The sequence below is a fragment of the Macrotis lagotis genome, chromosome 1 (genome assembly GCF_037893015.1).
Source record: "Macrotis lagotis isolate mMagLag1 chromosome 1, bilby.v1.9.chrom.fasta, whole genome shotgun sequence".
Taxonomy (NCBI): domain Eukaryota; kingdom Metazoa; phylum Chordata; class Mammalia; order Peramelemorphia; family Peramelidae; genus Macrotis; species Macrotis lagotis.
Window position 1 is genome coordinate 523770455 of NC_133658.1, and position 22204 is coordinate 523792658.

At 35.5% G+C, this 22204-nt stretch overlaps 1 pseudogene; it reads right to left on the reverse strand.

The window, feature by feature from the left end:
• Positions 1–21038: 21038 nt before the first annotated feature.
• LOC141520911 (non-histone chromosomal protein HMG-14 pseudogene) lies at positions 21039–21704 on the reverse strand (annotated as a pseudogene).
• Between the last annotated feature and the right edge of the window lie 500 nt (positions 21705–22204).

The following is a 22204-nucleotide window of genomic DNA, read 5'->3' on the forward strand; positions in this document are numbered from 1 at the left end:
TCACCTTTTTTTTTTAATCTCCATGAAATTTCATCTTCCACAAGAAGGCTTCCCTCTGTTGATCACCTCCAAATTACCCCTATATTTGTAAATAGTAATTTTTATATCAACTCCCCCATTAAATTAAGAGCTCCCTGAGAGTAGGTACTTTCTAGATCTCTAATGCTTAGCACAGTGTCTGATACATAGAAGGTGCTTAATAAATGATTACTGACTTATTGAAAGACAGTTGCCAAAGAGATTTTCCAAAAACACAAATCTGACTGGGGCATTCCCCTATTAAATAAAATCCATTTGCTCCCTTTTGACTCCATGACCAAACATAAATCTATCATTATCTCATCCTCTTTAAATCTGTAGTCATATAAATTCTGTTTAGTCATTTTAGTTGTGCCCAACTCTTTGTGACCCCATTTATGGCTTTCTTGCTAAAGATATTGCAATAGTTTCCTTTTCCTTCTCTAGCTCATTTTACAGATAAGGAAATTAGGGAAGGAATTTACCCAGGGTCACACAACAAGTTAGTTTTTGAGATCAGATCTGAATTCAGGCTAGCGAGCTATCCATTGCATTGTGGAAAGAGTTTTTCCCAAGTACCACCCTACTGTCCTTATGTGCCCCAAATATTTTTTTATTGATGAGGTACAAAATCAAAATAGAATGGAATATTCTGTTTAGAAGTTCACTAATATGTAGCAAATGCTCAAAAACATTTAATTAACTAAATAAGCGTATCTGATAATTGATAAACTTGAAATCATATTACTCTGGATCATTCATTCCCTTTTCTGAAACTTGCACATTGTGCACCTGTCAAAGATATCTTCCCAAAGTATAGTTATGATTATAATACACACACACACACACACACACACACACACACACACACACACACACACACACCCCTCAATAAATTCCAAGCTAATTACAACCTTCAAAGATCAAGTATAAAACACTCTCTTTGGTGTTTAAATTCTTTTTAAAAAAATCTGCCCTATCCCTACCTTTTTAGGTATTTTGCATCCTCTTTCTTATTATCCTTTAATCCAGGGACTGACCACCTTACTGTTCCTTGAACAAGTCATTTCATCTCCCAAAGCTCCAGTCATTTTCACTTGACTATCCCTATGAATGGAATGATCTTTCTCTTCATCTTCATTTCCTTGCTTCTCTGGTGTCTTTCTAGTATCAAATAAAAACTTAACTCTAGAGGAAGCCTTTCCTGATGCCTCTTAGTTCTAGTGTCCTCCCTTTGCTGCTTTTTTCCAATTTAACCTGTATACAGTAGTTTTTTCATGGTATTTCTCCCCCTTAGACTGTGAATCCTTTTAAGACAGGGACTTATTTTTATTTATTTATTTTTTAGCCTTAGCCTTATCAAAGTGCCTGGCACCTAGAAGACATTTAAGAAAAATTTATTGACTGCATGTATATATGATGGCTGGTCTTAGACTTTCAGCAAAGTATTTCATTCATAATTTGTAAGACCTATATTATCTTTGATGATGAAAATTCTGATACCAAAAATGTGATATGGGTTATTTTTAAGAGGGGAAGATTATGTCCTGCTTGATATTAATCTGTTTTTCAATTTGATCTTTTTTAAAAATTATATTTGATACAGAAGAGTAGGATGTATGCCACTCATTTGCTTCTCTGGCACTAGAATCTCCAGAGAGCCTTTCCCATATGAGTAGAATATGCATTAGCTATTTTGATAAAAGTTGAGGTAAAATAGCCCTCTGTTTTTTATCATCATTTCTTATTAAATGCTAACAAAGGGGCAATATTTTTCTATGTCATTCTCTATGCCTGTTGAACTTTCATAATGTAACTCTTTTCAATGTAATTTCTTCCATTTCCAGAAAGTTGCATCTCATTTCCTCCTTTGACTTTGCTGATTTGATTCCTCCAAGCCTTTATTATTCCATTATTTTCCTTAATAGGCAGCACTAGTTTTCACTTTCAGCTCTATTCTCATTTATGCCCCATTGGGTCTTTGTTCTACTTACTCAGATCCTGTTTATCCTAAGTATTGGTATCAATTTTATGTATTACTTTCAGATTTAATCCAAATCAATTAAAAAATATTAAATACCTACTGTGTGCCAAGTTACGAGTTACTCATTGGAGATGAAAAAAACAAAGAAACAAATGAATGAACAGACAAGATAAATATTAACCAGGTCCTCAAGGAGTTAATATTACGCTATATACCTATACTTTTCATTTGAATCTTAAAATCACTGATATTTTTCTTACTTATTGTACTACTGACAAATTTTCAACAGATCTCATCTGAGTTTGAATTTCAGTGCAGTCAGTTGCAAGCTTTGTGACTCTGAATCATATACTTAATTTTTCTAAGCCTCAGTGTTTTCATCTTTAAAATAAAATCTTTGTATAACTCATTGTAAAGAATTTTTTTGAGAGAAATAGCTTGTAATTACTCAATAAATATATATTAATCTCCTATCATATATAAGTCCATGGGCTAAGCTTTGAGTTTACAAGTACAAGAATAAAAGAAGTCCCATTCTTTATTAAATTACATTGTCTTAGAGAAGTCAACAGGTACATATAAAAATGTTTAAAACAACAGAAATTCAACAATTAGAAATGTGTTAAATTGTTTTACGACAGGTGAGTTTAAGGGGGAAGAAGCTTGGGCAGACTTCATGGAGATTATATGAAATGCATATTAAGGGAAGAGAACTGTCTGAGATACAGATAAGAAGCAAGTTTATTGCTTGCATGTGGGATGACTTTTACCAGACACAGGGTCAGGAGATTGAGCATGTTGTATAAGGATATTGCTTAGCTCTATCACAGGCAGAGAGAGAGGTAATAATAATCAATGATACTAGAAAGATAATAGGTTGGGTTTTACACACTAAACACAAAACTTAATGCTTTATTTTAGAGACTATAAGAAGTCACTGGGGTTGGTTGGGTTGGAGATAGACGTTGTCAGATCAGTACTTAAGGAAAATCACTTAGAAATATTAGAACAGTTCCAAGTAATGAGAGACTGACATGGAGTCTCATTAGGGAACTAATTCAATAATCAAGTTATGAGGTCATGAGGGACTAAACGTAGGTGGTATTTGTGTAGATGGCCAGATGCTAGAAATATTATGAAGAAAGAAATTATAAGATTTGGTATCTGGTTAGGTATGTGAAGTAATTGAAGGAGAGTGGAAAGTCCAACATAATAATAAGACACTGAAAGAAGAGTGGTGCCTTCAATCAGAAATAGGGAATTTTGAAAAGGGCGAATGTATTGGGGTGGGCAGATAATGAGGTCAGTGTTGGACTTGCCTCCACAGCATTCAGTTTGAAATGTCTAATAGGCAATTGGTGATTAAGGACTTGAATTGAGGAGAGAGCCTATTGCTGATTACATTAATCTGCAAATCTTCTGCACAGAGTTTATATTTAAACACATGGTAGCTGGTGAGATTATCAAAAGAGAGCATAGAGGGGCGGCTAGTTGGTGCAGTGGATAGAGAACTGGCCCTGGAGTCAGCAGTACCTGAGTTCAAATCTAACTTCAGACATTTAATAATTACCTAGCTCTGTGGCCTTGGGCAAGCCACTTAACCCCATTGCCTTTCAAAAAATAAAAGTTCTAAATGCCATTGTATTTGGCATTCTCAAATTATCGGGTGGCTAGGTGGTGCAGTGGATAAAGCACTGGCCCTGGAGTCAAGAGTACCTGGGTTCAAATCTGGTCTCAGACACTTAATAATTACCTAGCTGTGTAGCCTTGGGCAAGCTACTTAACCCCATTTGCCTTGCAAAAAAACTAAAAAAAAAAAAAAGAGAGAGAGAGAGAGAGCATAAAAAAGAAAAAAGAAGAAAAGAGGACCAGAACAAAATCTTGAAGAGCAATGAGAATCAGATGTTTGGTTGAGGCACTACATTAGACTAAGAAAGTGTAGATAGAAGGACAACTCAGAGAGAGGAATCTCACAAGAACTCAGATGATAGTATTCATGAAGAGAGGGTGATCAATGGACGAGAAAGATTAGGTCAGAGGAAAATCCATCAGATTTAGCAATTAGAAAAGTATTGTTACTTTGGAATAATTAATCAATCAACAAAGTTTTATTAAGCTGCTACTTTGTGCTAGGTGCTAAGAATACAAAGAAACAAATGACATAGTTCTTACTCTCAAGAAACTTAGGTAAGAAGATGTCAGATTTAAAGGTAGATTTATGAAGGCTATAGAGGATTTGGTATCTGACCATGAATTTAAATAAACTTGCCAATCTTTTCAGGAAAAGAAAAATAAGATACCTATAATTTGAAATTAGATAAAGTTAATTGTGATTTTATGGTGTTTCTGGAAGCACAAATTAAATATGGGAATGCTGAAGAAGAACAGGTGTGAGAAGACCTCCCACATCATGTTTTTGTAGGTATTGCAACCTGCAAACTGAAATCACAATTAACTCTGAGACCTTGATAAGATTTCTTGTTTCTGAGGCCCTCTCAGTCATTTTCCTTGTATGGATTAAACACATATTTGACTGTAGAGGATAGAGAAACTTCCCCAGCTTATAAGTAAAAAGTTACAGAGCTAGACATACTTTAATCAAACCATAGTTAATGATTAATAGTCTTAACTATTTTTGAGTTAAGTGTGCTTCAGTGTATTTAGGTTATTAGTCTTTGCTACAAGGGGGAAAAATACTTGAAAGAAACTCTTTTCATTAGTTATGGTTGAAAGTTTTTAGCATGTTGAAAGGCAATAGATTGGGAGGTCAAAGGATCTTGTATAAAGATCCAATAAAATAGATGTGTGTTTAATTCTGGATTGAAGGAGCTATGTGTAATAGTTTCAATTATTTCTGAAAAAGTGAATGTAATTGCTAAAACTAATTATATTGGTCTGGTTTAAGGTTAATGGCTAGTATAAAGACAGATATTTAGAGCTTTGTAAAAATTAGCCAATTTTCAATGTTTTCTTGAATTTTAATTACATTTTATTTTTTCATGAAAATTAAATATATATATAAACATGCATTTTGTATACATTTGTGTATACAAACACATATACACACTATATATATATATATATATATATATATATACACATTAATATATACAAATATATGTGTGTGTGTGTGAATGTATATTCAAAATTTTATAGCCACAAAAAGGCTAGTGCAATATTAGGGATATAAATAAGATTTTTGGAATTTGTGGAAATTTCCAGTACTCTGAAAATGGAAAGGGTAAATTTAAAAATGATTATTAATATATTGTTTGTCTGTAAGTAGTACCCATAGTGGAATTAAAGCAAATTGATTTTAAAAAATAGAAGTAAATTGATAAACTGATAAATACACACTTGGTATTCATTTCACGGAAAAAACCATCAATACTCTCATATGTTGAACTATATTTAGTTTGCGTGTTTTTTCCCAATGCATTAATATTTACTAAACCTTGGAGCTTAGTAAGACATTACAGGCTTTCTCAAACAAATTTCATGCCCTCTCAGTTATATACAAACTCAGGACATCAAAACTTAACAAAAAAAAAAAGGGGGTGGAGCCAAGATGGGATTGAGTCTTAGGCGCTCTCTGATAAAACTCATCAGCTAAGGACTCTAACTAAACTTTCGAGAGACAGAACCCACAAAGGGACGCAGTGAGGCAGTTCTCCTACTCAAGGTAACCTGGAAAAGAGCAGAAAGGCTCTGCTCCCCAGGGTCAGAGGGGCAGCCTGCCAGAGCGAAAGAACTTCAGCCTTCCAGAGGCAGCCCCAGGGCGCTGGGAGCCTCAGCTCACAGCAGCAGGGGAGTCTCCTGAGCTGCACGCCGAGAAGCACCTAGCACAAAGTGGGGGAACAGCGGGGGACCTCTGCCAGAGCAAGCACGGGGAGCCCAGCCCTCAGGGCACACAGTGAGCAGCTTGGTCTTACTGCAGCCCAGACCTGGAAACAGAAGCAGGCAGAGCTGGTAAGCAGGAGCCCCCAGGGCATGAGCCCATTGAGCTGAGGGAGGTGAGTGAAGAGAGAGAGACTGCTGAGCTCTGTCCTCTGCCCCTGGAACAGGACTCTGGGGCTATGACCACATTCAGATCCTGATCCCAGTCTAGGCCCCCCAATAGAACAGCAGTGGTCCCCACCCCCCACCTCGGCCCCGTGGCAGAGGGAGGTGCTTATGGTCATTCACAGACCAGGAGGGAGGACAGAGCCTCACACACTGAGACCCTTGTGGGAGTGTCCCAAAAGCTCAGGAAGCACCCCCAAACCAGGCCCAGGCTGGGAAAATGAGCAAGCAGAGTAAAAAAGGAAGACTATTGAGAAATATTTTGCAAATGAGCCCAAGAAGGATCAAAATACTCAGTCTGAAGATGAGTAAGCACAAGCTCCTGCATCTAAAGACTCCAAGAAAAAACAAAAATTGGGCTCAGGCTATGACAGAGCTCAAAAAAGACTTTGGAAATCAAATGAGGGAGTTGGAAGAAAAACTGGGAAAAGAAAGGAGAGAGATGCAGGAAAAACATGAAAATGAAGTCAGCAGTTTAGTCAAGGAGATCCAAAAAAATGCTGAAGAAAATAGCATGCTAAAAACCAGCTTAGGTCAAATGGATAAAACAGTTCAAAAAGTTATTGAGGAGAAGAATGCTTTAAAAAGCAAAATTGGCCAGATGGAAAAGAGATAAGAAAACTCTCTGAAGAGAACAAATCCTTCAGACAAAGAATAGAATTCAGGGAGATTGATGAATTTACCAGAAATCAGGAATCAATACTTCAAAACAAAAAAAATGAAAAATTAGAAGAAAATGTGAAATATCTCATGACAAAAACAATTGATATGGAAAACAGACTTAGGAAAGATAATTTAAAAATTATTGGAATACCTGAAAGTCATGATCAGGAAAAGAGCCTTGACATTATTTTCAAAGAATTACTACAGGAAAATTGCCCTGATATTCTAGAAGTAGAGGGCAAAATAAAAATGGAGAGAATCCACCGATCCCCCCGAGAAAGAGATCCCAAAAAACCAACCCCTAGGAATATTATAGCCAAGTTCCAGAACTCCCAAGTCAAAGAGAAAATATTACAAGCAGCCAGAAGGACACAGTTCAAATATCATGGAGCTGCAGTCAGGATCACACAGGACTTAGCAGCAACTACATTGGAAGCTCGTAGGGCTTGGAATATAATATACTGGAAGGCAAAAGAGCTTAGAATGCAGCCAAGAATGAACTACCCAGCAAGGCTGAATGTCCTCTTCCAGGGAGAAGATGGACTTTCAATGAACCAGGGGAATTTCAAATGTTCCTTTTGGAATGGCCAGAGCTGAACAGAAGGTTTGATCTTCAGATACAGGACTCAGGTGAAGCATGGAGATTGGAGGAGAGGGGGGAAATATGAGGGACTTAATGAGGATGAACTGCATGTATTCCTGCATAGAAAAATGACACTTATAATACTCATATGAACCTTCTCAGTTAATAGAGCAGGTAGAGAGAGCTTTTATAGTTGAAGCACAGGAGAAAGCTGAATTCAAAGATAAAATATGGTGTAAAAATGGAGTCAATAGAAAAAAAGGGAAATGGAATGGGAGAAAGAAAAAGGAGAGGGGGAATAGTCCAACATATTTCACATAATAAGATTTTTTTTTTATTGCAATGATATGGAAGGGGGGAGGCAAGGGGAAATGAGAGAACCTTTGCTCTCATCAGAGATGGCTAGGAGAGGAAACAGCATATATATACTCAATGGGGTATAGACAAACTGGAGTAAGAAGGAGGGGGGAACAGGGGGAAGGGGTGGGGATGTGAATAAAGGAGGAGAGGATGGACCATGGGGGGAGAGTGGTCAGATATAACACATTTTCTTTCTTCTTGCAAGGGGGCTGGGATTGAAAGGCCTGCCCAGGACCATAGGGACAGGTGGATTCTGGGCCTAAGGGGTGGTATGGGGGCTCAGGGCTTCTTGGCTCCAGGACCAAGGATCTGTCTACTGAGCCAGTCAATGACCCTACAGCAGAGTCAGAGTGAAAGGAGAGAGAAAATATAGTACATGGTAGTGGAGAAATAAGAAAGGAGGGAGTTGCGATCAGCAATGACAACATTGGAAAAATATGGAAGTAACTTTTGTGATGGACTTATCATAAAGAATGCTATCCACCCATGACAGAGTTGTTGGTGTTGGAGCAAGGACTCAAGCACATTTTTTGTTATTATTATTTGGGGGAGGGTGCAGGGCAAGTGGGGCTGGATGGCCTGCCTGGGGCCACCTAGCAGGGTGATCTTTGGGTGTTTGGGGCCGGATTTGGACCCAGTTGTTCCTGGCTCAAGGGCCAATGCTCTGTCTGCCACCCAGACACCCCTACTATTATTACTATTTTGTTTTATTTTGGGTCTTTTTTTTTTTCTTCTTTTTGGTTTTTGCAGGGCAGTGGGGATCGGGTGGCTTGCGTGTCACACGGCTGGGTGACTGTTGGGTTTATGGACCTGAATGTGGGCTCGGGTGCTTCGTCCATTGTGCCATCTGGCCATACCTACAATTATTACTATTACTTTTATTTTTATTTTTAATTTTTTTCTTTCCCCTTTACTTTTTTCGCCCAAGCAAGTCTATCTATATTCATGGGGAGGAGGGGTATTTTGTTTACTTGTAAACAAGAATATTTTATTAATGTAAAAAAAATTTGTACAAAATGAGAATAAAAAATAAATAAAAAAAAACTTAACAAAAAAGTACACATTCCCCTGGTTAAGTTAGAATATTATAAAAATTAACTAAATGCATTTGGTTTAATGATTTTAAAATATTTTTACAGTGTAATTTCAAAATGTAGTAAAAAAAAGTGTTCTGAGACTGATTTTTAAAAATCCTATTCAAGTTATAGTAGAGTTAAAGCTCATTTATTTAAAAGCAGATACATGGCACAACACCTAAGAGAATAGTTCTATTCTATAATTGCACTCTATATATAATTCTATATGCAATATATATATATTCTAAATGTAATAAAATATGATTATATTCTAACTTAGCCAGGCGAATGTGTAATTTTTTTAGTATGTTTTGGGGTCCTATGTTGTCATGTAGTAACTTGTTTGAGATAGTCCCTAATGTCTTTTTCAGCCCCATGTCAACAAATATTTATAAAGACCCTGCTATAGTAATGCTCTCTACTAGTTGCTGAGATAAAAAACATTATATTACACAGACTATGCAGATTAACATCTGATGCAGTAAAATATATACAAAAATATAGTATATGAGTAATTATGATGAGTAAAAAGGAAAGGTTCAGACAAAGTTCTTTTAAAAAACTGAGGTAGAAGATAAAATGCTCAGCTGGGTCTGTAGTAGGAGATTCAGGGCACTTCATGAAGGAAAAAACTCTTGAGGTAGGCATGATTCCTTTAATCATAATATGGTAGTTCTAGAACTAGAATGAACCTCGGAAGATCACCCTCTAGCTCTATACATATACTGAGTATCAAGAAGTTTAAGGGATTTATTCAATATTATAATAAGTGTAAGAGATAAACTATGAGCCTATGTCCCTTAATTCCAGAGACATTTATCTGAAGTAAAGGAGTTCAGTTTAAGCAGACAGAATAGTAAGGGTGGAATGACAAGGAGAAACAGAGAAAATGGAGCCAAATCTTAGCTCTGCTACTTAGTACTAGTGTGATCCTTGACAAATCATCAAATCTCTCTAGGTCTCACCTCTTCATCAGTAAAATCAGAAGACTGGACTGAGTGTTCTCTAATACATTAGCCTCACCTACTCACAAACTTTCAGTGATTTATTATTGTCCATTGAATATATTCTTGGTATTCAAGATACTAATGAAGTTTTCTTTTTAACATTAACTCTTTGTAAAATAGTTGAAGAAGAGAGGACATACACTCTAGAGAAGCGTGGAATGAGTTACAGGATCTGATGCTGAGCAAAGGGAGTAGAACCAAGAGAACAATGTATACATCAACAACACTGTGAGATGGACAACCTTGATGGAGGCAGCTCCTTTCCACAGTCCAGAGAGCTAGGACAACTGTATTTGACTGGTTTTGGACCATATTATCCCCATCTAGAGGAAGAAAAGCAAAACAAAACAAAACAAAATACACAGAAAAAAAACAACCCTTCCGAATCTGATGAACATTTTATAAAAATTATCTCATATGTATCTCCCTCAATTTGATTTCCTTATGCCAACTAATTTGTAGACATATTTAACAAAATATGTATGTAAAATGATAATCTAACTTTTCCCAATTGAGGGGAGGGGGGTGGAAGGGAGGGTGGAGTGAAATTTTGTAACTTGGAAATATACATGTGCATATGGATGAAAATAAATAAGTAAATATAAATGGAAAAAAAAGAAGAGAGTATGTTGATCAATACTTGTGAAGAATGTCTGCCTTTCAGGATGCAGGATAATGACTCTAAGCAATTTTCTGAAATAAGAATATGCTCTCTGAGCATATCTCTGAACTCTCGAATGGTTGTAAGTCCTTACAAGATTATAGAGATTTAAAGCTGGAGCTAATAAAAAAGGGCAATAGAGAGATATATGGAAAGTATAAGCAATTTCCAATGCATTAAAATGCATAATATGTATATAATACATTAAAAAGTTGAAGAAGTATATGGGAATAGTTGGGGGAAAGTGATTTAAAGGAAAGCTAGCTGGTTATATAGTTACAGCAAAAGACAATTAAAAAAAGAACCTTCATGTTTCAATGGTATCCCCACAATCTTATAATGTGAAGAATAAAATGTGTGTGCATGATGATTGCACCCCTTGTGGTAATTTTATGAAAGCACATATACAAAAGTCACAATATGAGTAATATGAATGAGTTATGTATTGCATTTTCAAAATTTGTTTTTTTAATCACTCCAAATGTTTTCCCCAAATTATATGCAAAAATCGTTGCCAATATATATCCATTGCAAGCTTTTGAGTTCTACATTTTTCTAGTACCCTGTCCTCTAATCTCCCTCCCCCTGTCAGCAAACAATCTGATATAGGTTGTATGTGCACAATTATATTTAACATATTTCCATATTAGTGATATTGTGAAAGAAGAATTACAACCAAGGAAAAAAAAACAAAACATGAAAAGAAAGTAAAACCATGAAATAACATTTTAAAAGTGAACATGGTGTGTTTTGTTCTGCTCTCAAAATCCAAATGTTTTCTTTTTTTTATTTATGTATTTTCATCCATATGCCCATGCATATTTTTAAGTTACAAAATTTCCTTTTGCTCTCTCTTCTAACTACTCAACCATACTTTTTTCTCTGAATGTAGATGGCATTTTCCTTAACAAGTCTGTCAGGATTGACCTTGATCACTGAGTTGCTGAGAAGAGCAATTGTATGGATCTTTGTTGATCAGATCACAATGTTGTCATTAGTGTGTAACATGTTCTCCTGGTTCTCTTTATTTCCACTCAGCAAAAGTTCATGTAAGTCTTTCCACTTCTGAAGTTAGGCTGCTCATGATTTCTTGTAGAAGAAAAGTACTCTATAGCATTCACATATCATAGCTTGTTCAGCCATTCCCCAATTGATAGTCATCCCCTCAAAATCTGATTCTTTGTCATTACAAAAAGAGAGATTACAAATATGAGTCTTTATCCTTTTTTTATGATCTCTTTGGGATACAGACCTAGCAGTGGTATTGATGGATCAGAAGGTATTGCCCTTTGGGAATAGTTTCAACTTGTTCTCCAGAATGGTTGGATCAGTTCACAATTCTACCAACATTGCATTAGTATCCCAGGTTTTCCATATCTTCCCCAACATTGATATTTTCCTCTTTTGGTCATTTTAGTCAATATGATACTCTGAGATTGTTTTTATTTTCTGTTCACTTTATATTTTATAATATTTTTAGGTTAAAAATGTGTAGCCGTACCTATGCCAAAATTGACCATATAAATCAAATCAAATGCAGAAAGACAGAAATAATAAATGCACGCTTCTCAGACCATAATGCAATAAAAATTACATGTTATAAAGGATCATGGAAAGATAAACCAAAATTAATTGTAAACCAAATAACTTAATTTTAAATAATGATTGGCTCAAATAGCAAATCACAGAAGTAATCAATAATTATGTCCAAGAAAAATGATAACAATGAGACATCATACCACAATTTATGGGATGTAGCCAAGGCTGTTTTGAGATGAAATTTTATATCTCTAAATGCTTATATGATTAAAATAGAGAAAGAAGAGATCACTGAACTGGGCATGCAACTAAAAAAGCTAGAAAAGGAATAAATTAAAGATCCCCAATTAAATACAAAAACTAGAAATTCTGAAAATCAAGGGAGAGATGAATTAAATTAAAAGCAAGAAAGTGTTTGAAATAAAGCTAAGAGTTGGTTTTATGAAAAAGTCAATAAAATAGATAAACCTTTGGTTTATCCAATGAAAAAAAGTAGATAAACCAAATTACCAGTATCAAAAACGGAAAGGGTGAACTAACCACTAATGAGGAAGAAATTAGAGAGACAGTTTAGAGCTACTTTGTTGAACTGTATGCCAGTAAATTTGATAACTGAGTGAAATGGATGAATATTTACAAAAATACAAATTTCCCAGAATAACAGAAGAGGAAATAAAATACCTCATTTCAGAAAAAGAAATTGAAAAAGCTATCAATAAGCTCCAAAAGAAAAAGTCTCCAGGTCCAAATGGATTTACAAGTGAATTCAACCAAACATTTAAGGAACAATTAACTCTTATTCTACATAAACTTTTTAAAAAAATAGGAGAAGGAGTTCTGCCAAATTCTTTTTATGACACCAATATGGTGCTGATACCTAAAACAGGAAAAACCAAAACAGACAAATAAATTATAGACCAATCTCCTTAATGAATATTGATGTAAAAATCTTAAGTAAAATTTTAGCAAAGAGATTATAGCAAGTTATTACTAGGATAAACACCGTGATCAGGTAGGATTAATACCAGGGGGCAGGATGGTTCAAAATTAGTAAAATACTTAACATAATTGAACATATCAAAAGCAAGACTGATAGAAATCATACAATTATCTCAATAGATGCTGAAAAAGCTTTTGATAAAATACAATACCCTTACCTATAAAAAATATTAGAAAGTATAGAAATAAAAGGAGTTTTCCTTAAAATAATAAGTAGTATCTATTTAAACAGCAACAAATATTATATGTAATGAGGATAAACCAAGAGCACTTCCAATAAGAACAGAGGTGAACAAGGATGCTCATTATCACCATTATTATTCAATACAGTGTTAGAAATGCTAGCTTTAGCAATAAGAGAAGAAAAAAGAAATTGAAGGAATCAGAAGTGGCAATGAAGAGGCAAAGTTTTTAGTCTTTGTAGATGATATGATGGTATACTTAGAGAACCTGAGAAAAATCATCTAAAAAAATACTTAACAAATTTAGTAAAGTAGCAGGATATAAAATAAACCCACACAAATCATCAGTATTTCTATATATGAAAAATAAAGTCCAAGAGCAAGAGATAAAAAAGAGAAATTCCATTTAAAGTAACTGCAGACAGCATTAAATACCTGGGAATCTGCCTCCCAAGGCAAACCCAAAAGCACAATTACAAACTAACAAATATTTATTTTACTAAGCTAGAAAAAATAATAACAAATTTCATCTGGAGCAACAAAAGGTCAAGAATAGCAAGGAATTCCATGAAAAAAAAAGTAAAGGAAAGTGACCTAGTTCTACTAGATCTAAAACTATCCTATAAAGTAGCAATCATCAAAAATGCCTGGTACTGGTTAAGAAATAGAGTAATGGGGGTGCTAGTAGCATAGTGGATAGAGCACCAGCCCTGGAGTCAGGAGGACCTGAGTTACTAATTTGGCCTCAGACAATAATTACCTAGTTGTGTGACCTTGAGCAAGTCACTTAAGCCCATTGACTTGCAAAAAACCAAACAAAAAATATAGAGCAATGGACCAGTGAATTAGTACGGGCTCAAAAGAAAACTAAAATTCCCTTCAAAATCTGATAAACACTACATTCACTTTTTTAAAAAAAATCTCATTTATTTCTTTCCCTTAATTTAATTTCTCATACTGAAAATGCCTAATTTGTATACATATTTAACACAAATGTGTATGTACACTGTTAACCTGACTGTTCACTGCTAAAGGGACGAGGCTGGGAAGGGAGGGTGTCAGGAAATTTTGTAACTTAAAAATATATATTTGCACATAGAAGAGCATTGAAAAACTTTCATAACTTATATTTGGAAAAATAAAATATCAATTAAAAAATGTGTAGCAATTAAGCACATTACTATAGTTATGTAAAAAGTAATAATTTACCCCTTTCCTCTAAGAAAGAGAAACCTCCTGAAAAACACATTGAGAGAAAAAAAGAATGTGTTTCAATCCGTATTCAGGTACCATCAGTTTTGTCTTTGGGATGGATCACATTATTTATCATAAGTCTATCAGAGAAATTGCTTCAATATTTTTTCCATAATTGCTATTGCTAATTGTATTTCCCCTCTGTCCTATTCCCCCAGACCCCCTATTTACTCTCTCTCTCTCTCTCTTCACCCTGTCTCTCCTCAAAAAGTGTGTTATATCCGATTACTTTTTCTCTTGATCCTTCCTCTTTTCTATCAACTATATTTGCCTCTCTCTCTCTCTCCCGTCCCCTTTCTCCCGTTCCTTTCCTTTCCTATTTTCCTCTAGAGTAAGATAGATTTTTATACCCAATTGACTGTGTTATTTCCTCTCTGAGCCACTTTTGATGAGAGTAAGATTCAGTCACTCCCTTCACCTTCCACACTTCCACTCTACTGCAAAAGTTTTTCCTTGACTCTTATGTGAAATATCTTACCCCAATCTAATCTCTACTTTCTCTTTCTCCCAGTACATTCTTTTTTAATCCTTTGACTCCATCTTTATAGTATATTATACCTTCATATTCAGCTCCCTCCTGTCTCTTATGTGTGCTCCTTCTAACAGCTCTAAAAATGATAAGTTTCATATGAGTTAATAGTATCATCTTCCCATGCAGGAATACACACAGAAGCCATGGCTCCCTGCTGGGTGGCTTCTGATTCCTGGGGGCTGGGTCTGCTCTGAACTGGGTTCTGCTCTCACTCTGGGGCAGTAAAGTTTTCCTGTTGCATTTTCCAATTGTCCTTGGCAATCCCTGGGCTGAGATGTCTGGAAACTGCTCCTGCTGCCAAGGACCCTGGTGCCCCCAGGTGCCCCTTAGGTATCCCTTGATTGTTAGAGCTGGTTGTTCTGGTGTAGGCCCGGGATGCACTGCAGGATTTCTAACTGTGGTTTAACAGAGTCTTCCTCTGCATGTCTTCAAAGTTATCGTGGACTGAAAATTGTTTCATTCATACATTTTATGGGTTCTACCACTTTAGCATTTGGTTAAAGTCATTATTTTTAAAGATATCGGGATTGGTCTGGGGAGAGCTTGTGGGAATTGCTGTCTTTACTCCATCATCTTGGTTCTGCCCTTCTCAGTGTTGCTTTGATTTGCATTTCTCTAATCAATAATGTCTTGAAGCATTTTTTGACTTATTGATAGTTTTAATTTCTTCAAATAAAAATTGCCTGCTCATATTCTTTGATCATTTATCAGTTGGAGAATGACTTGCATTCTTATACATTTGGCTTCATTTTATATATATATATATATTTCAGAAATAAATCCCTTGTCAGAAATACTACATGTGAAAATCATTTTCCATCTTTCTACATTCCTTTTAATCTTGATTGAATTGGTTTTATTTGCATAAAGCCTTTCTAATCTAACATAGTTGAAATTATCCACTTTGAAATTTATTTTGTTCTCTATCTCTTCTTTGGTCATAAACTTCTTCCCATTCCAAAGATCTGACAGATAGACTATTCCTTGTTCTCCTAATTGGCTTATGTACCTTGCATTTTTGAAAGGGGTATCACATCAATGAGATCAGAGATCTATTGAAGCAGTGGGGTAGTGATCAAAAGAGGAATAATGGTGAAAGGCAGCTAAATGGTTCAATGGATAGAATTCTGGAGAATAAATTAACAAGACCTTAGTTCAAAACAGGTCTCAAAGACTTACTAGATATATGACCATAAATAAGTCACACCTTTCTCTGATTTAGTTTCCTGATAGTGATGATAGATATGATAGCATCTTCCTACAAAAACTGTTTTGAGGATAGATTTAGATAATACTCATTAAATCCTTGACAAAACTCAAACTCTTTCTAGATGTTTTATACATATATATATATATATATATATATGCACATGCACACACACACACAACTACATACATACATTACCTACTTCACAACATAGTCATGAGAATCAAACAAAAATAAGATAAAGTTCTTTTCAAGATAAAAAAAAACACTATACGGGGGTGGCTATTTGGTGCAGGGTATAGAGCACCAGCCCTGGAGTCAGGAGTACCTGAGTTCAAATCTGGCCTCAGACACTTAATAATTACCTAGCTGTGTGGCCTTGGGAAAGCCATTTAACCCCACTGCCTTGCAAAGAAAAAAAAAAACTAAAAAAATCCCACTATACAATAAAAGGTTATTATTTATTTACTTTTAAAAATCTCCTTTGTTGAAACAATAAAATGAGATTTATTTTCTTGTGTTGTTTATTCAACTGACCCAAAGGCAAAACACAGATTCAAATTGAAGAAAGTAGGGAAAATCATCAGACTATATAAGCATTACCTAAACAACATCTTTTATGAACATTACTTGAAAGAGAAGAATAGATTTAAGGGATTAGAAACAGACAGACAGAAATTTATAATACTATATAAACAGCACCAAAAAAATTTTCAAAGAAAAAGAAGATCATAAAGCATCTCTGAGGTACCACCTCAGACCTCTCAGACTGACCAATATGACCAGAAAGGATCATTGTTGGAAGGGTTGTGGGAAAACTGGGATAATAATATATTGTTGGTGGAGCTGTGAACTCATCCAACCTTTCTAGAGAGCAGTCTGGAACCTATGCCCAAAGGGCAACAAAAATGTGCATACCCTTTGACCCAGCAATACCACTACAGGGCCTATACCCTGAAGAGATGATGAAAAAGGGTAAAAACATTACTTGTACAAAAATATTCATAGCAGCCCTGTTTGTGGTGGCAAAGAATTGGAAATCAAGTAAATGTCCTTCAATTGGGGAATGGCTTAGCAAACTGTGGTATATGTATGTTATGGAACACTACTGTTCTGTTAGAAACCAGGAAGGATGGGAATTCAGGGAAGCCTGATGAACTGATGCTGAAGATGAGCAGAACCAGAAAAAACATTGTACACCCTACATCAACATGGGGGTGATGATCAACCTTGATGGACATGATCATTCCATCAGTGCAACAATTTGGGGCTGTCTGCAATGGAGAATACCATCTGTATACAGAGAAAGAACTATGGAGTTTGAAAAAAGACCAAGGACTATTTCCTTTAATTTAGAAAAAAAAACTGATGGGCAGCTAGGTGGCACAGTGGATAGAGCACCAGCCCTGGGGTCAGGAGTACCTGTTCAAATCTGGCCTCAGGCACTTAATAATTACCTAGCTGTGTGGCATTGGACAAGCCACTTAACCCCACTGCCTTGCAAAAACTAAAACAAAACAAAACAAAAACAAAAACTGATATCTTATTTTCTGATCTTGTTATCTCTTTTACTTTATGTTTCTTCCTTAAGGATATGATTTCTCTCACATCACATTCAATTTGGATCAACGTATGCCATGGAAACAATTTAAAGACTAGCAAATTGCCTTCTGTGGGGGGATGGGGGGGGGAGGGAAGTAAGAATGGCGGAAAACTGTAAAACTCAAATAAAATCTTTAAGGAAAAGAAGAGCAAAAACAAAAGCAAAACAAAATGGCTCTCTGATGTGGCATTACAAATTGTTGAGGAAAGAAAGAAAGGGGAAGGGAAAAGAGAAAGGAAGAGATACATACAACTTAATGCAAAATTTCAGAGAAGAAGGAGGAGAGATAAAGTGTTGCTATGTGTTGTTTTCAATGATCTATAAAAGAAATAGATAACAATTCAATAAGAAAGGTAAGAGAACTCTTTAAGTAAATTAAAGATATAAAGAGAATGCTTTATGCGAGTATGATAAAAGACAAAATTGGTAGTGACTTAATAGAAGTAGAAGAGATTAAGGAAGAAGTAGCAAGAATATAAAGAACTATACAAGAGAGATCTTAATGCCACCAATAACCATAAGTGTGTTTATTGATCTAGAGTCAGGCAACCCAGAAAATGGAGTCAAGTAGGTCTTAGGAAGCATTGCTAACAATAAGGCTAGGGCAGATGATGGAATTCCAACTGAGTTATTAAAATACTTAAAGATTGTTCTGTTAAAGAGTTTCACTTACTATGCCACCACTCTTATTTGGAAAACTCAAAAATGACCATTAGATTGGAACAGATCAGTTTACATCACAATTCTAAAGAATGGCAATGCTGAATATTCAAATTATAAAACAACTGCTTCTGCCTAAGATTCTACAAGGGTTTGCAGTAATATATGAACTGAGATTTTCCCAAAGAGCAGGCTGGTTTTCAAAGAGGCAGAATTACAAGAGAGCTGATTGACATTTGCTCTATTTATGGAAAAAGGAAGGGAGTTCCAGGGACTAAAAATACATCTATTTCTGCTTCCATGACTTCACTAAAGTCTTTGACTTTATGGGTCATATCAGAATGTGACAAGTCCTCAAAGAGATTACCAGATCATCTTACACATCTTTTAAATAAGCTCCATGTGAGCCAAGAAGCTGCAGAACATGGAATTTCTAATGACTTAAAATTGGAAAAGAAGTATGACAAGGCTTGCCATCTTATTCATTCAACTTATGCTGATTATGTCATACAAAATGCCAGAGTAGATGAATCAAAAGTTGGAATTGTCCTTCCTTCTAGAAAAGGAGTAAAATGACATCACTATGTGTCAAACAATAAGGTGTCCTACTGTGGCTGATCAGACCAATATGAGCTTGGAACTTTCTACCATAGGTTAGACACAATAGGCCATGTGAACATTTGGGGTAGATTGTCTAAATCTGTGAATCTCTCATTTCTTCTGAGCTACCAAATTCTGCTTTGCTTATAGACCACAGCACTTCTTTGATGAGGGGTATGCCATGCTGGGCAGTCCTATTCTAGTGTCTCCAACCAATTCCATGCAATCAATTCCAGATACCTTGAGAGTATCTCTGCATCATTTTTTCTTATCACCATGTGAACCTTTGTCCTGTGTCCTTCACAAAATGGTATTTTTGGTATTCAAACAATGTGGTCAGCCCATCCTATTGACAGGGATAGCTCAGTGTTTGTGAGGTTCTAAAGGAATGTGTAGGAGAGATTGACTAGCAGGTTGAAGGTCTACAGAGTTATGCTGACTTCATTGTTGTTTGCCAGTGAAACCTGGATAGAATACCAAGGTCAATCCAGAAAACTGATTAGTCATTTGAATTGTCTTAGAAAGATTATGAAAACTATCTGGTGGGATGGGATCCCAGACACTGAGGATCCTTCTTGAGCTAAACTGCTAAGCATTCAAACTCTACTGCAAAGATACAGATGTGACAGTCTGATAAGAAAAAGTGAAGAAGAATTAAGAATTTCATGGATGAGGGGAATAAAAGATAACTTGAAATTCAACATAAAAAAACAAACAAATAAACTAAGATCTTTCCAGTAGTCCAGATGAAATAGAAATAGTATCAGATTTTTTTGTTAGACTCAAAAAATCCTGCAGATAATGAGTACAGTCATGAAATTAAAAGATGCTTGTTCCTTGGAAGGAAAACTATGACAATTATGGACAGATCTTTAAAAAAACAGAAAGTTGCCAACAAAGGTCTTTATGGCTAAAGTTGCTCCCCTGACCCTCCCAGAAATAATGTATGCCTGTGAGAGAGCAACAAGGTGATTAAATTAGTCATTACTTAAAGATATTACCTGAGACTATTCACTGAAAGTTTCAATACTGAAACTGAAGCTTAAACACTTTGGTCCTTTAATGAGAAGACTGGATTCATTGGAAGAGTTGGGAAATATTAAAGAAAAAAAGAATGGGAAGGCATAGAATGATAGAATAAACAGTCTAATGGAAATAATGAACATGAAATTGGATAGACTTCAGGAGATAGTGGAGGATAGAAGGGCCTGGCAGGATCATGAAGAGTCAGCCACAATTGAAAGATAGAACATCAAGAGCAAAAAAGAACTCTACACAGTTATTCAGTTTTATCTTTTGAAACAGTTCCTAATAAATTATGACTTGACATCTTAATAATTTAAACTTTTTTTTGTTTTTTTTAAAGTCATGTCAGCTTTCTTCATTTAAAAATTAACTCAGTTTTAAAAATCAATTCAGTTAAATTTGTTCTTTTTAAAAATTATAACAAATGTTATGAAAGCTTAAATTTATTCCTTTTTTTGTAATTAAGATTTTATTAGTTTGTTTGGTCATCAGTACATAGACACTATGAATAAATTGCACATTTAAAAAATGCTAGAAAAGTCTAAAAATTATGTAGTTGTAATCTTTTTCTAAACTGTTATTCCAGTGACTTTTCTTACTTTGTTTGGAGGCAATTCTCCCTAAAAAGAAGTCATCAAATACCAGTATCCTGAATATAGATAAGGTATTTGATTTTTTACAAACCAAGGTTCCACCAATTCTGTATTTAATAAAACTACACTCATTATAAACATTTTCCAATCTTATACAATACATTAATAAAGTTACAAGAAAAAAAAGTGTACCATTACCAAAGATGACAATGTCACTGATAGCATACAATTTTGAAAGGGAGAGCCAACACCAGGGAGCCATTTTATGTAGGAAACAATTATACTGAAAGACAAGATGGATACAGATTAATCAAAATAAGATCTTTAAATTCATGGTCACAACTCCAAATTACTATCTCTGCTTCATTTAATTTGATATAAGGACTGCCTATGGAATGTTCAGTCTATGCACAAGACATGAAACACTTTCCTAATCAACAGACTATTAATTTCTGGTTGTATTAAAACAAACAAACAAAAAACCAAACTGACAATCAGCACATGATCTCACCTTTTTAAATAGGACTCTAAATAAAGCCACTTTCGATTGGCTTCACTTATTTAAATGTTTTAAAAAATTAATGTGATGAGGTGGGACTGCCTCCTTCTTAAACATGTGTTTCTAGAGAGCTACTAAAAACTGACATTTACAAAATAGTTGATAAAAATATTCCTCTGAATTGTACAAGAAGGGAGGTTACAGGGACAATTGTTAAGATTTTTATAAGATGTTATTCAGATTTGGTTTCTTTCTCTCCTGCTGAATCAGAGACTGGAACCTCTTCACTTTTAGTTTCTCCATTTTCCATAGGCAAATCATCTTTATTCTCTTCTTGGTTGGTAGCTTCTGCTTGTTTTCCTTTTGCTCCTTTTTTCCCTTTTGTGTGAACTTTTTTGTCCTCAGATTTAGCCTGCCCAGCTGTCTTTTTGGGCTTTGGTTCCGCCTTTGCAAGGGCTGGTTTAGCTGACAATCTGGCTGCCCTCCTCTTGGGCCCCTCCCTTACATCCCCTTCTGTGGAGTTGACCTTCCTCTTTGGCATCTTGGCTGCGCGCGGGGACCGGCTCCCTCTCCCCAGGGGCGGGCGGTCACCGGGGTCTGGGGTCCAAGGCAGAGGGCCGTGGCGGCGGGAGCTTCTACTGCGGCGGCTTTCAGGGCTCGGATGCTCCTCCTCCCGCCGCGGAGCTGCTCGGAGCCGCAGCGGGAGCAGTCCCAGAAGTAGATGGAACCAGATTGGAATCCCCGCCTCCTCCCCCCTTCTTCCATCTAATTTATTCCTTCTTAAAGAAATTACTGTTTAAAAACATTACTAAACAGGAAACATTATTTTAGTATTTATCACATAAGTCTGGTGGAAATATATCAATTTTCATACTTTTGACTTGTCAATGGTAGACCAACCTTCTCACTTAAAAAAAAATCCCACAAAATATATCATCATAATAAGATTCTTTGGCAATGTGGACTACTACTGCTTATTTCCACTTATCAAATTAAGTAATTTATATGCTATTCATTGTAACCAGATGTCTGATGAATCTAAGTGACATATGTATGAGCATATTTTATTATATAGAGACAAATATATTGAAAGCGT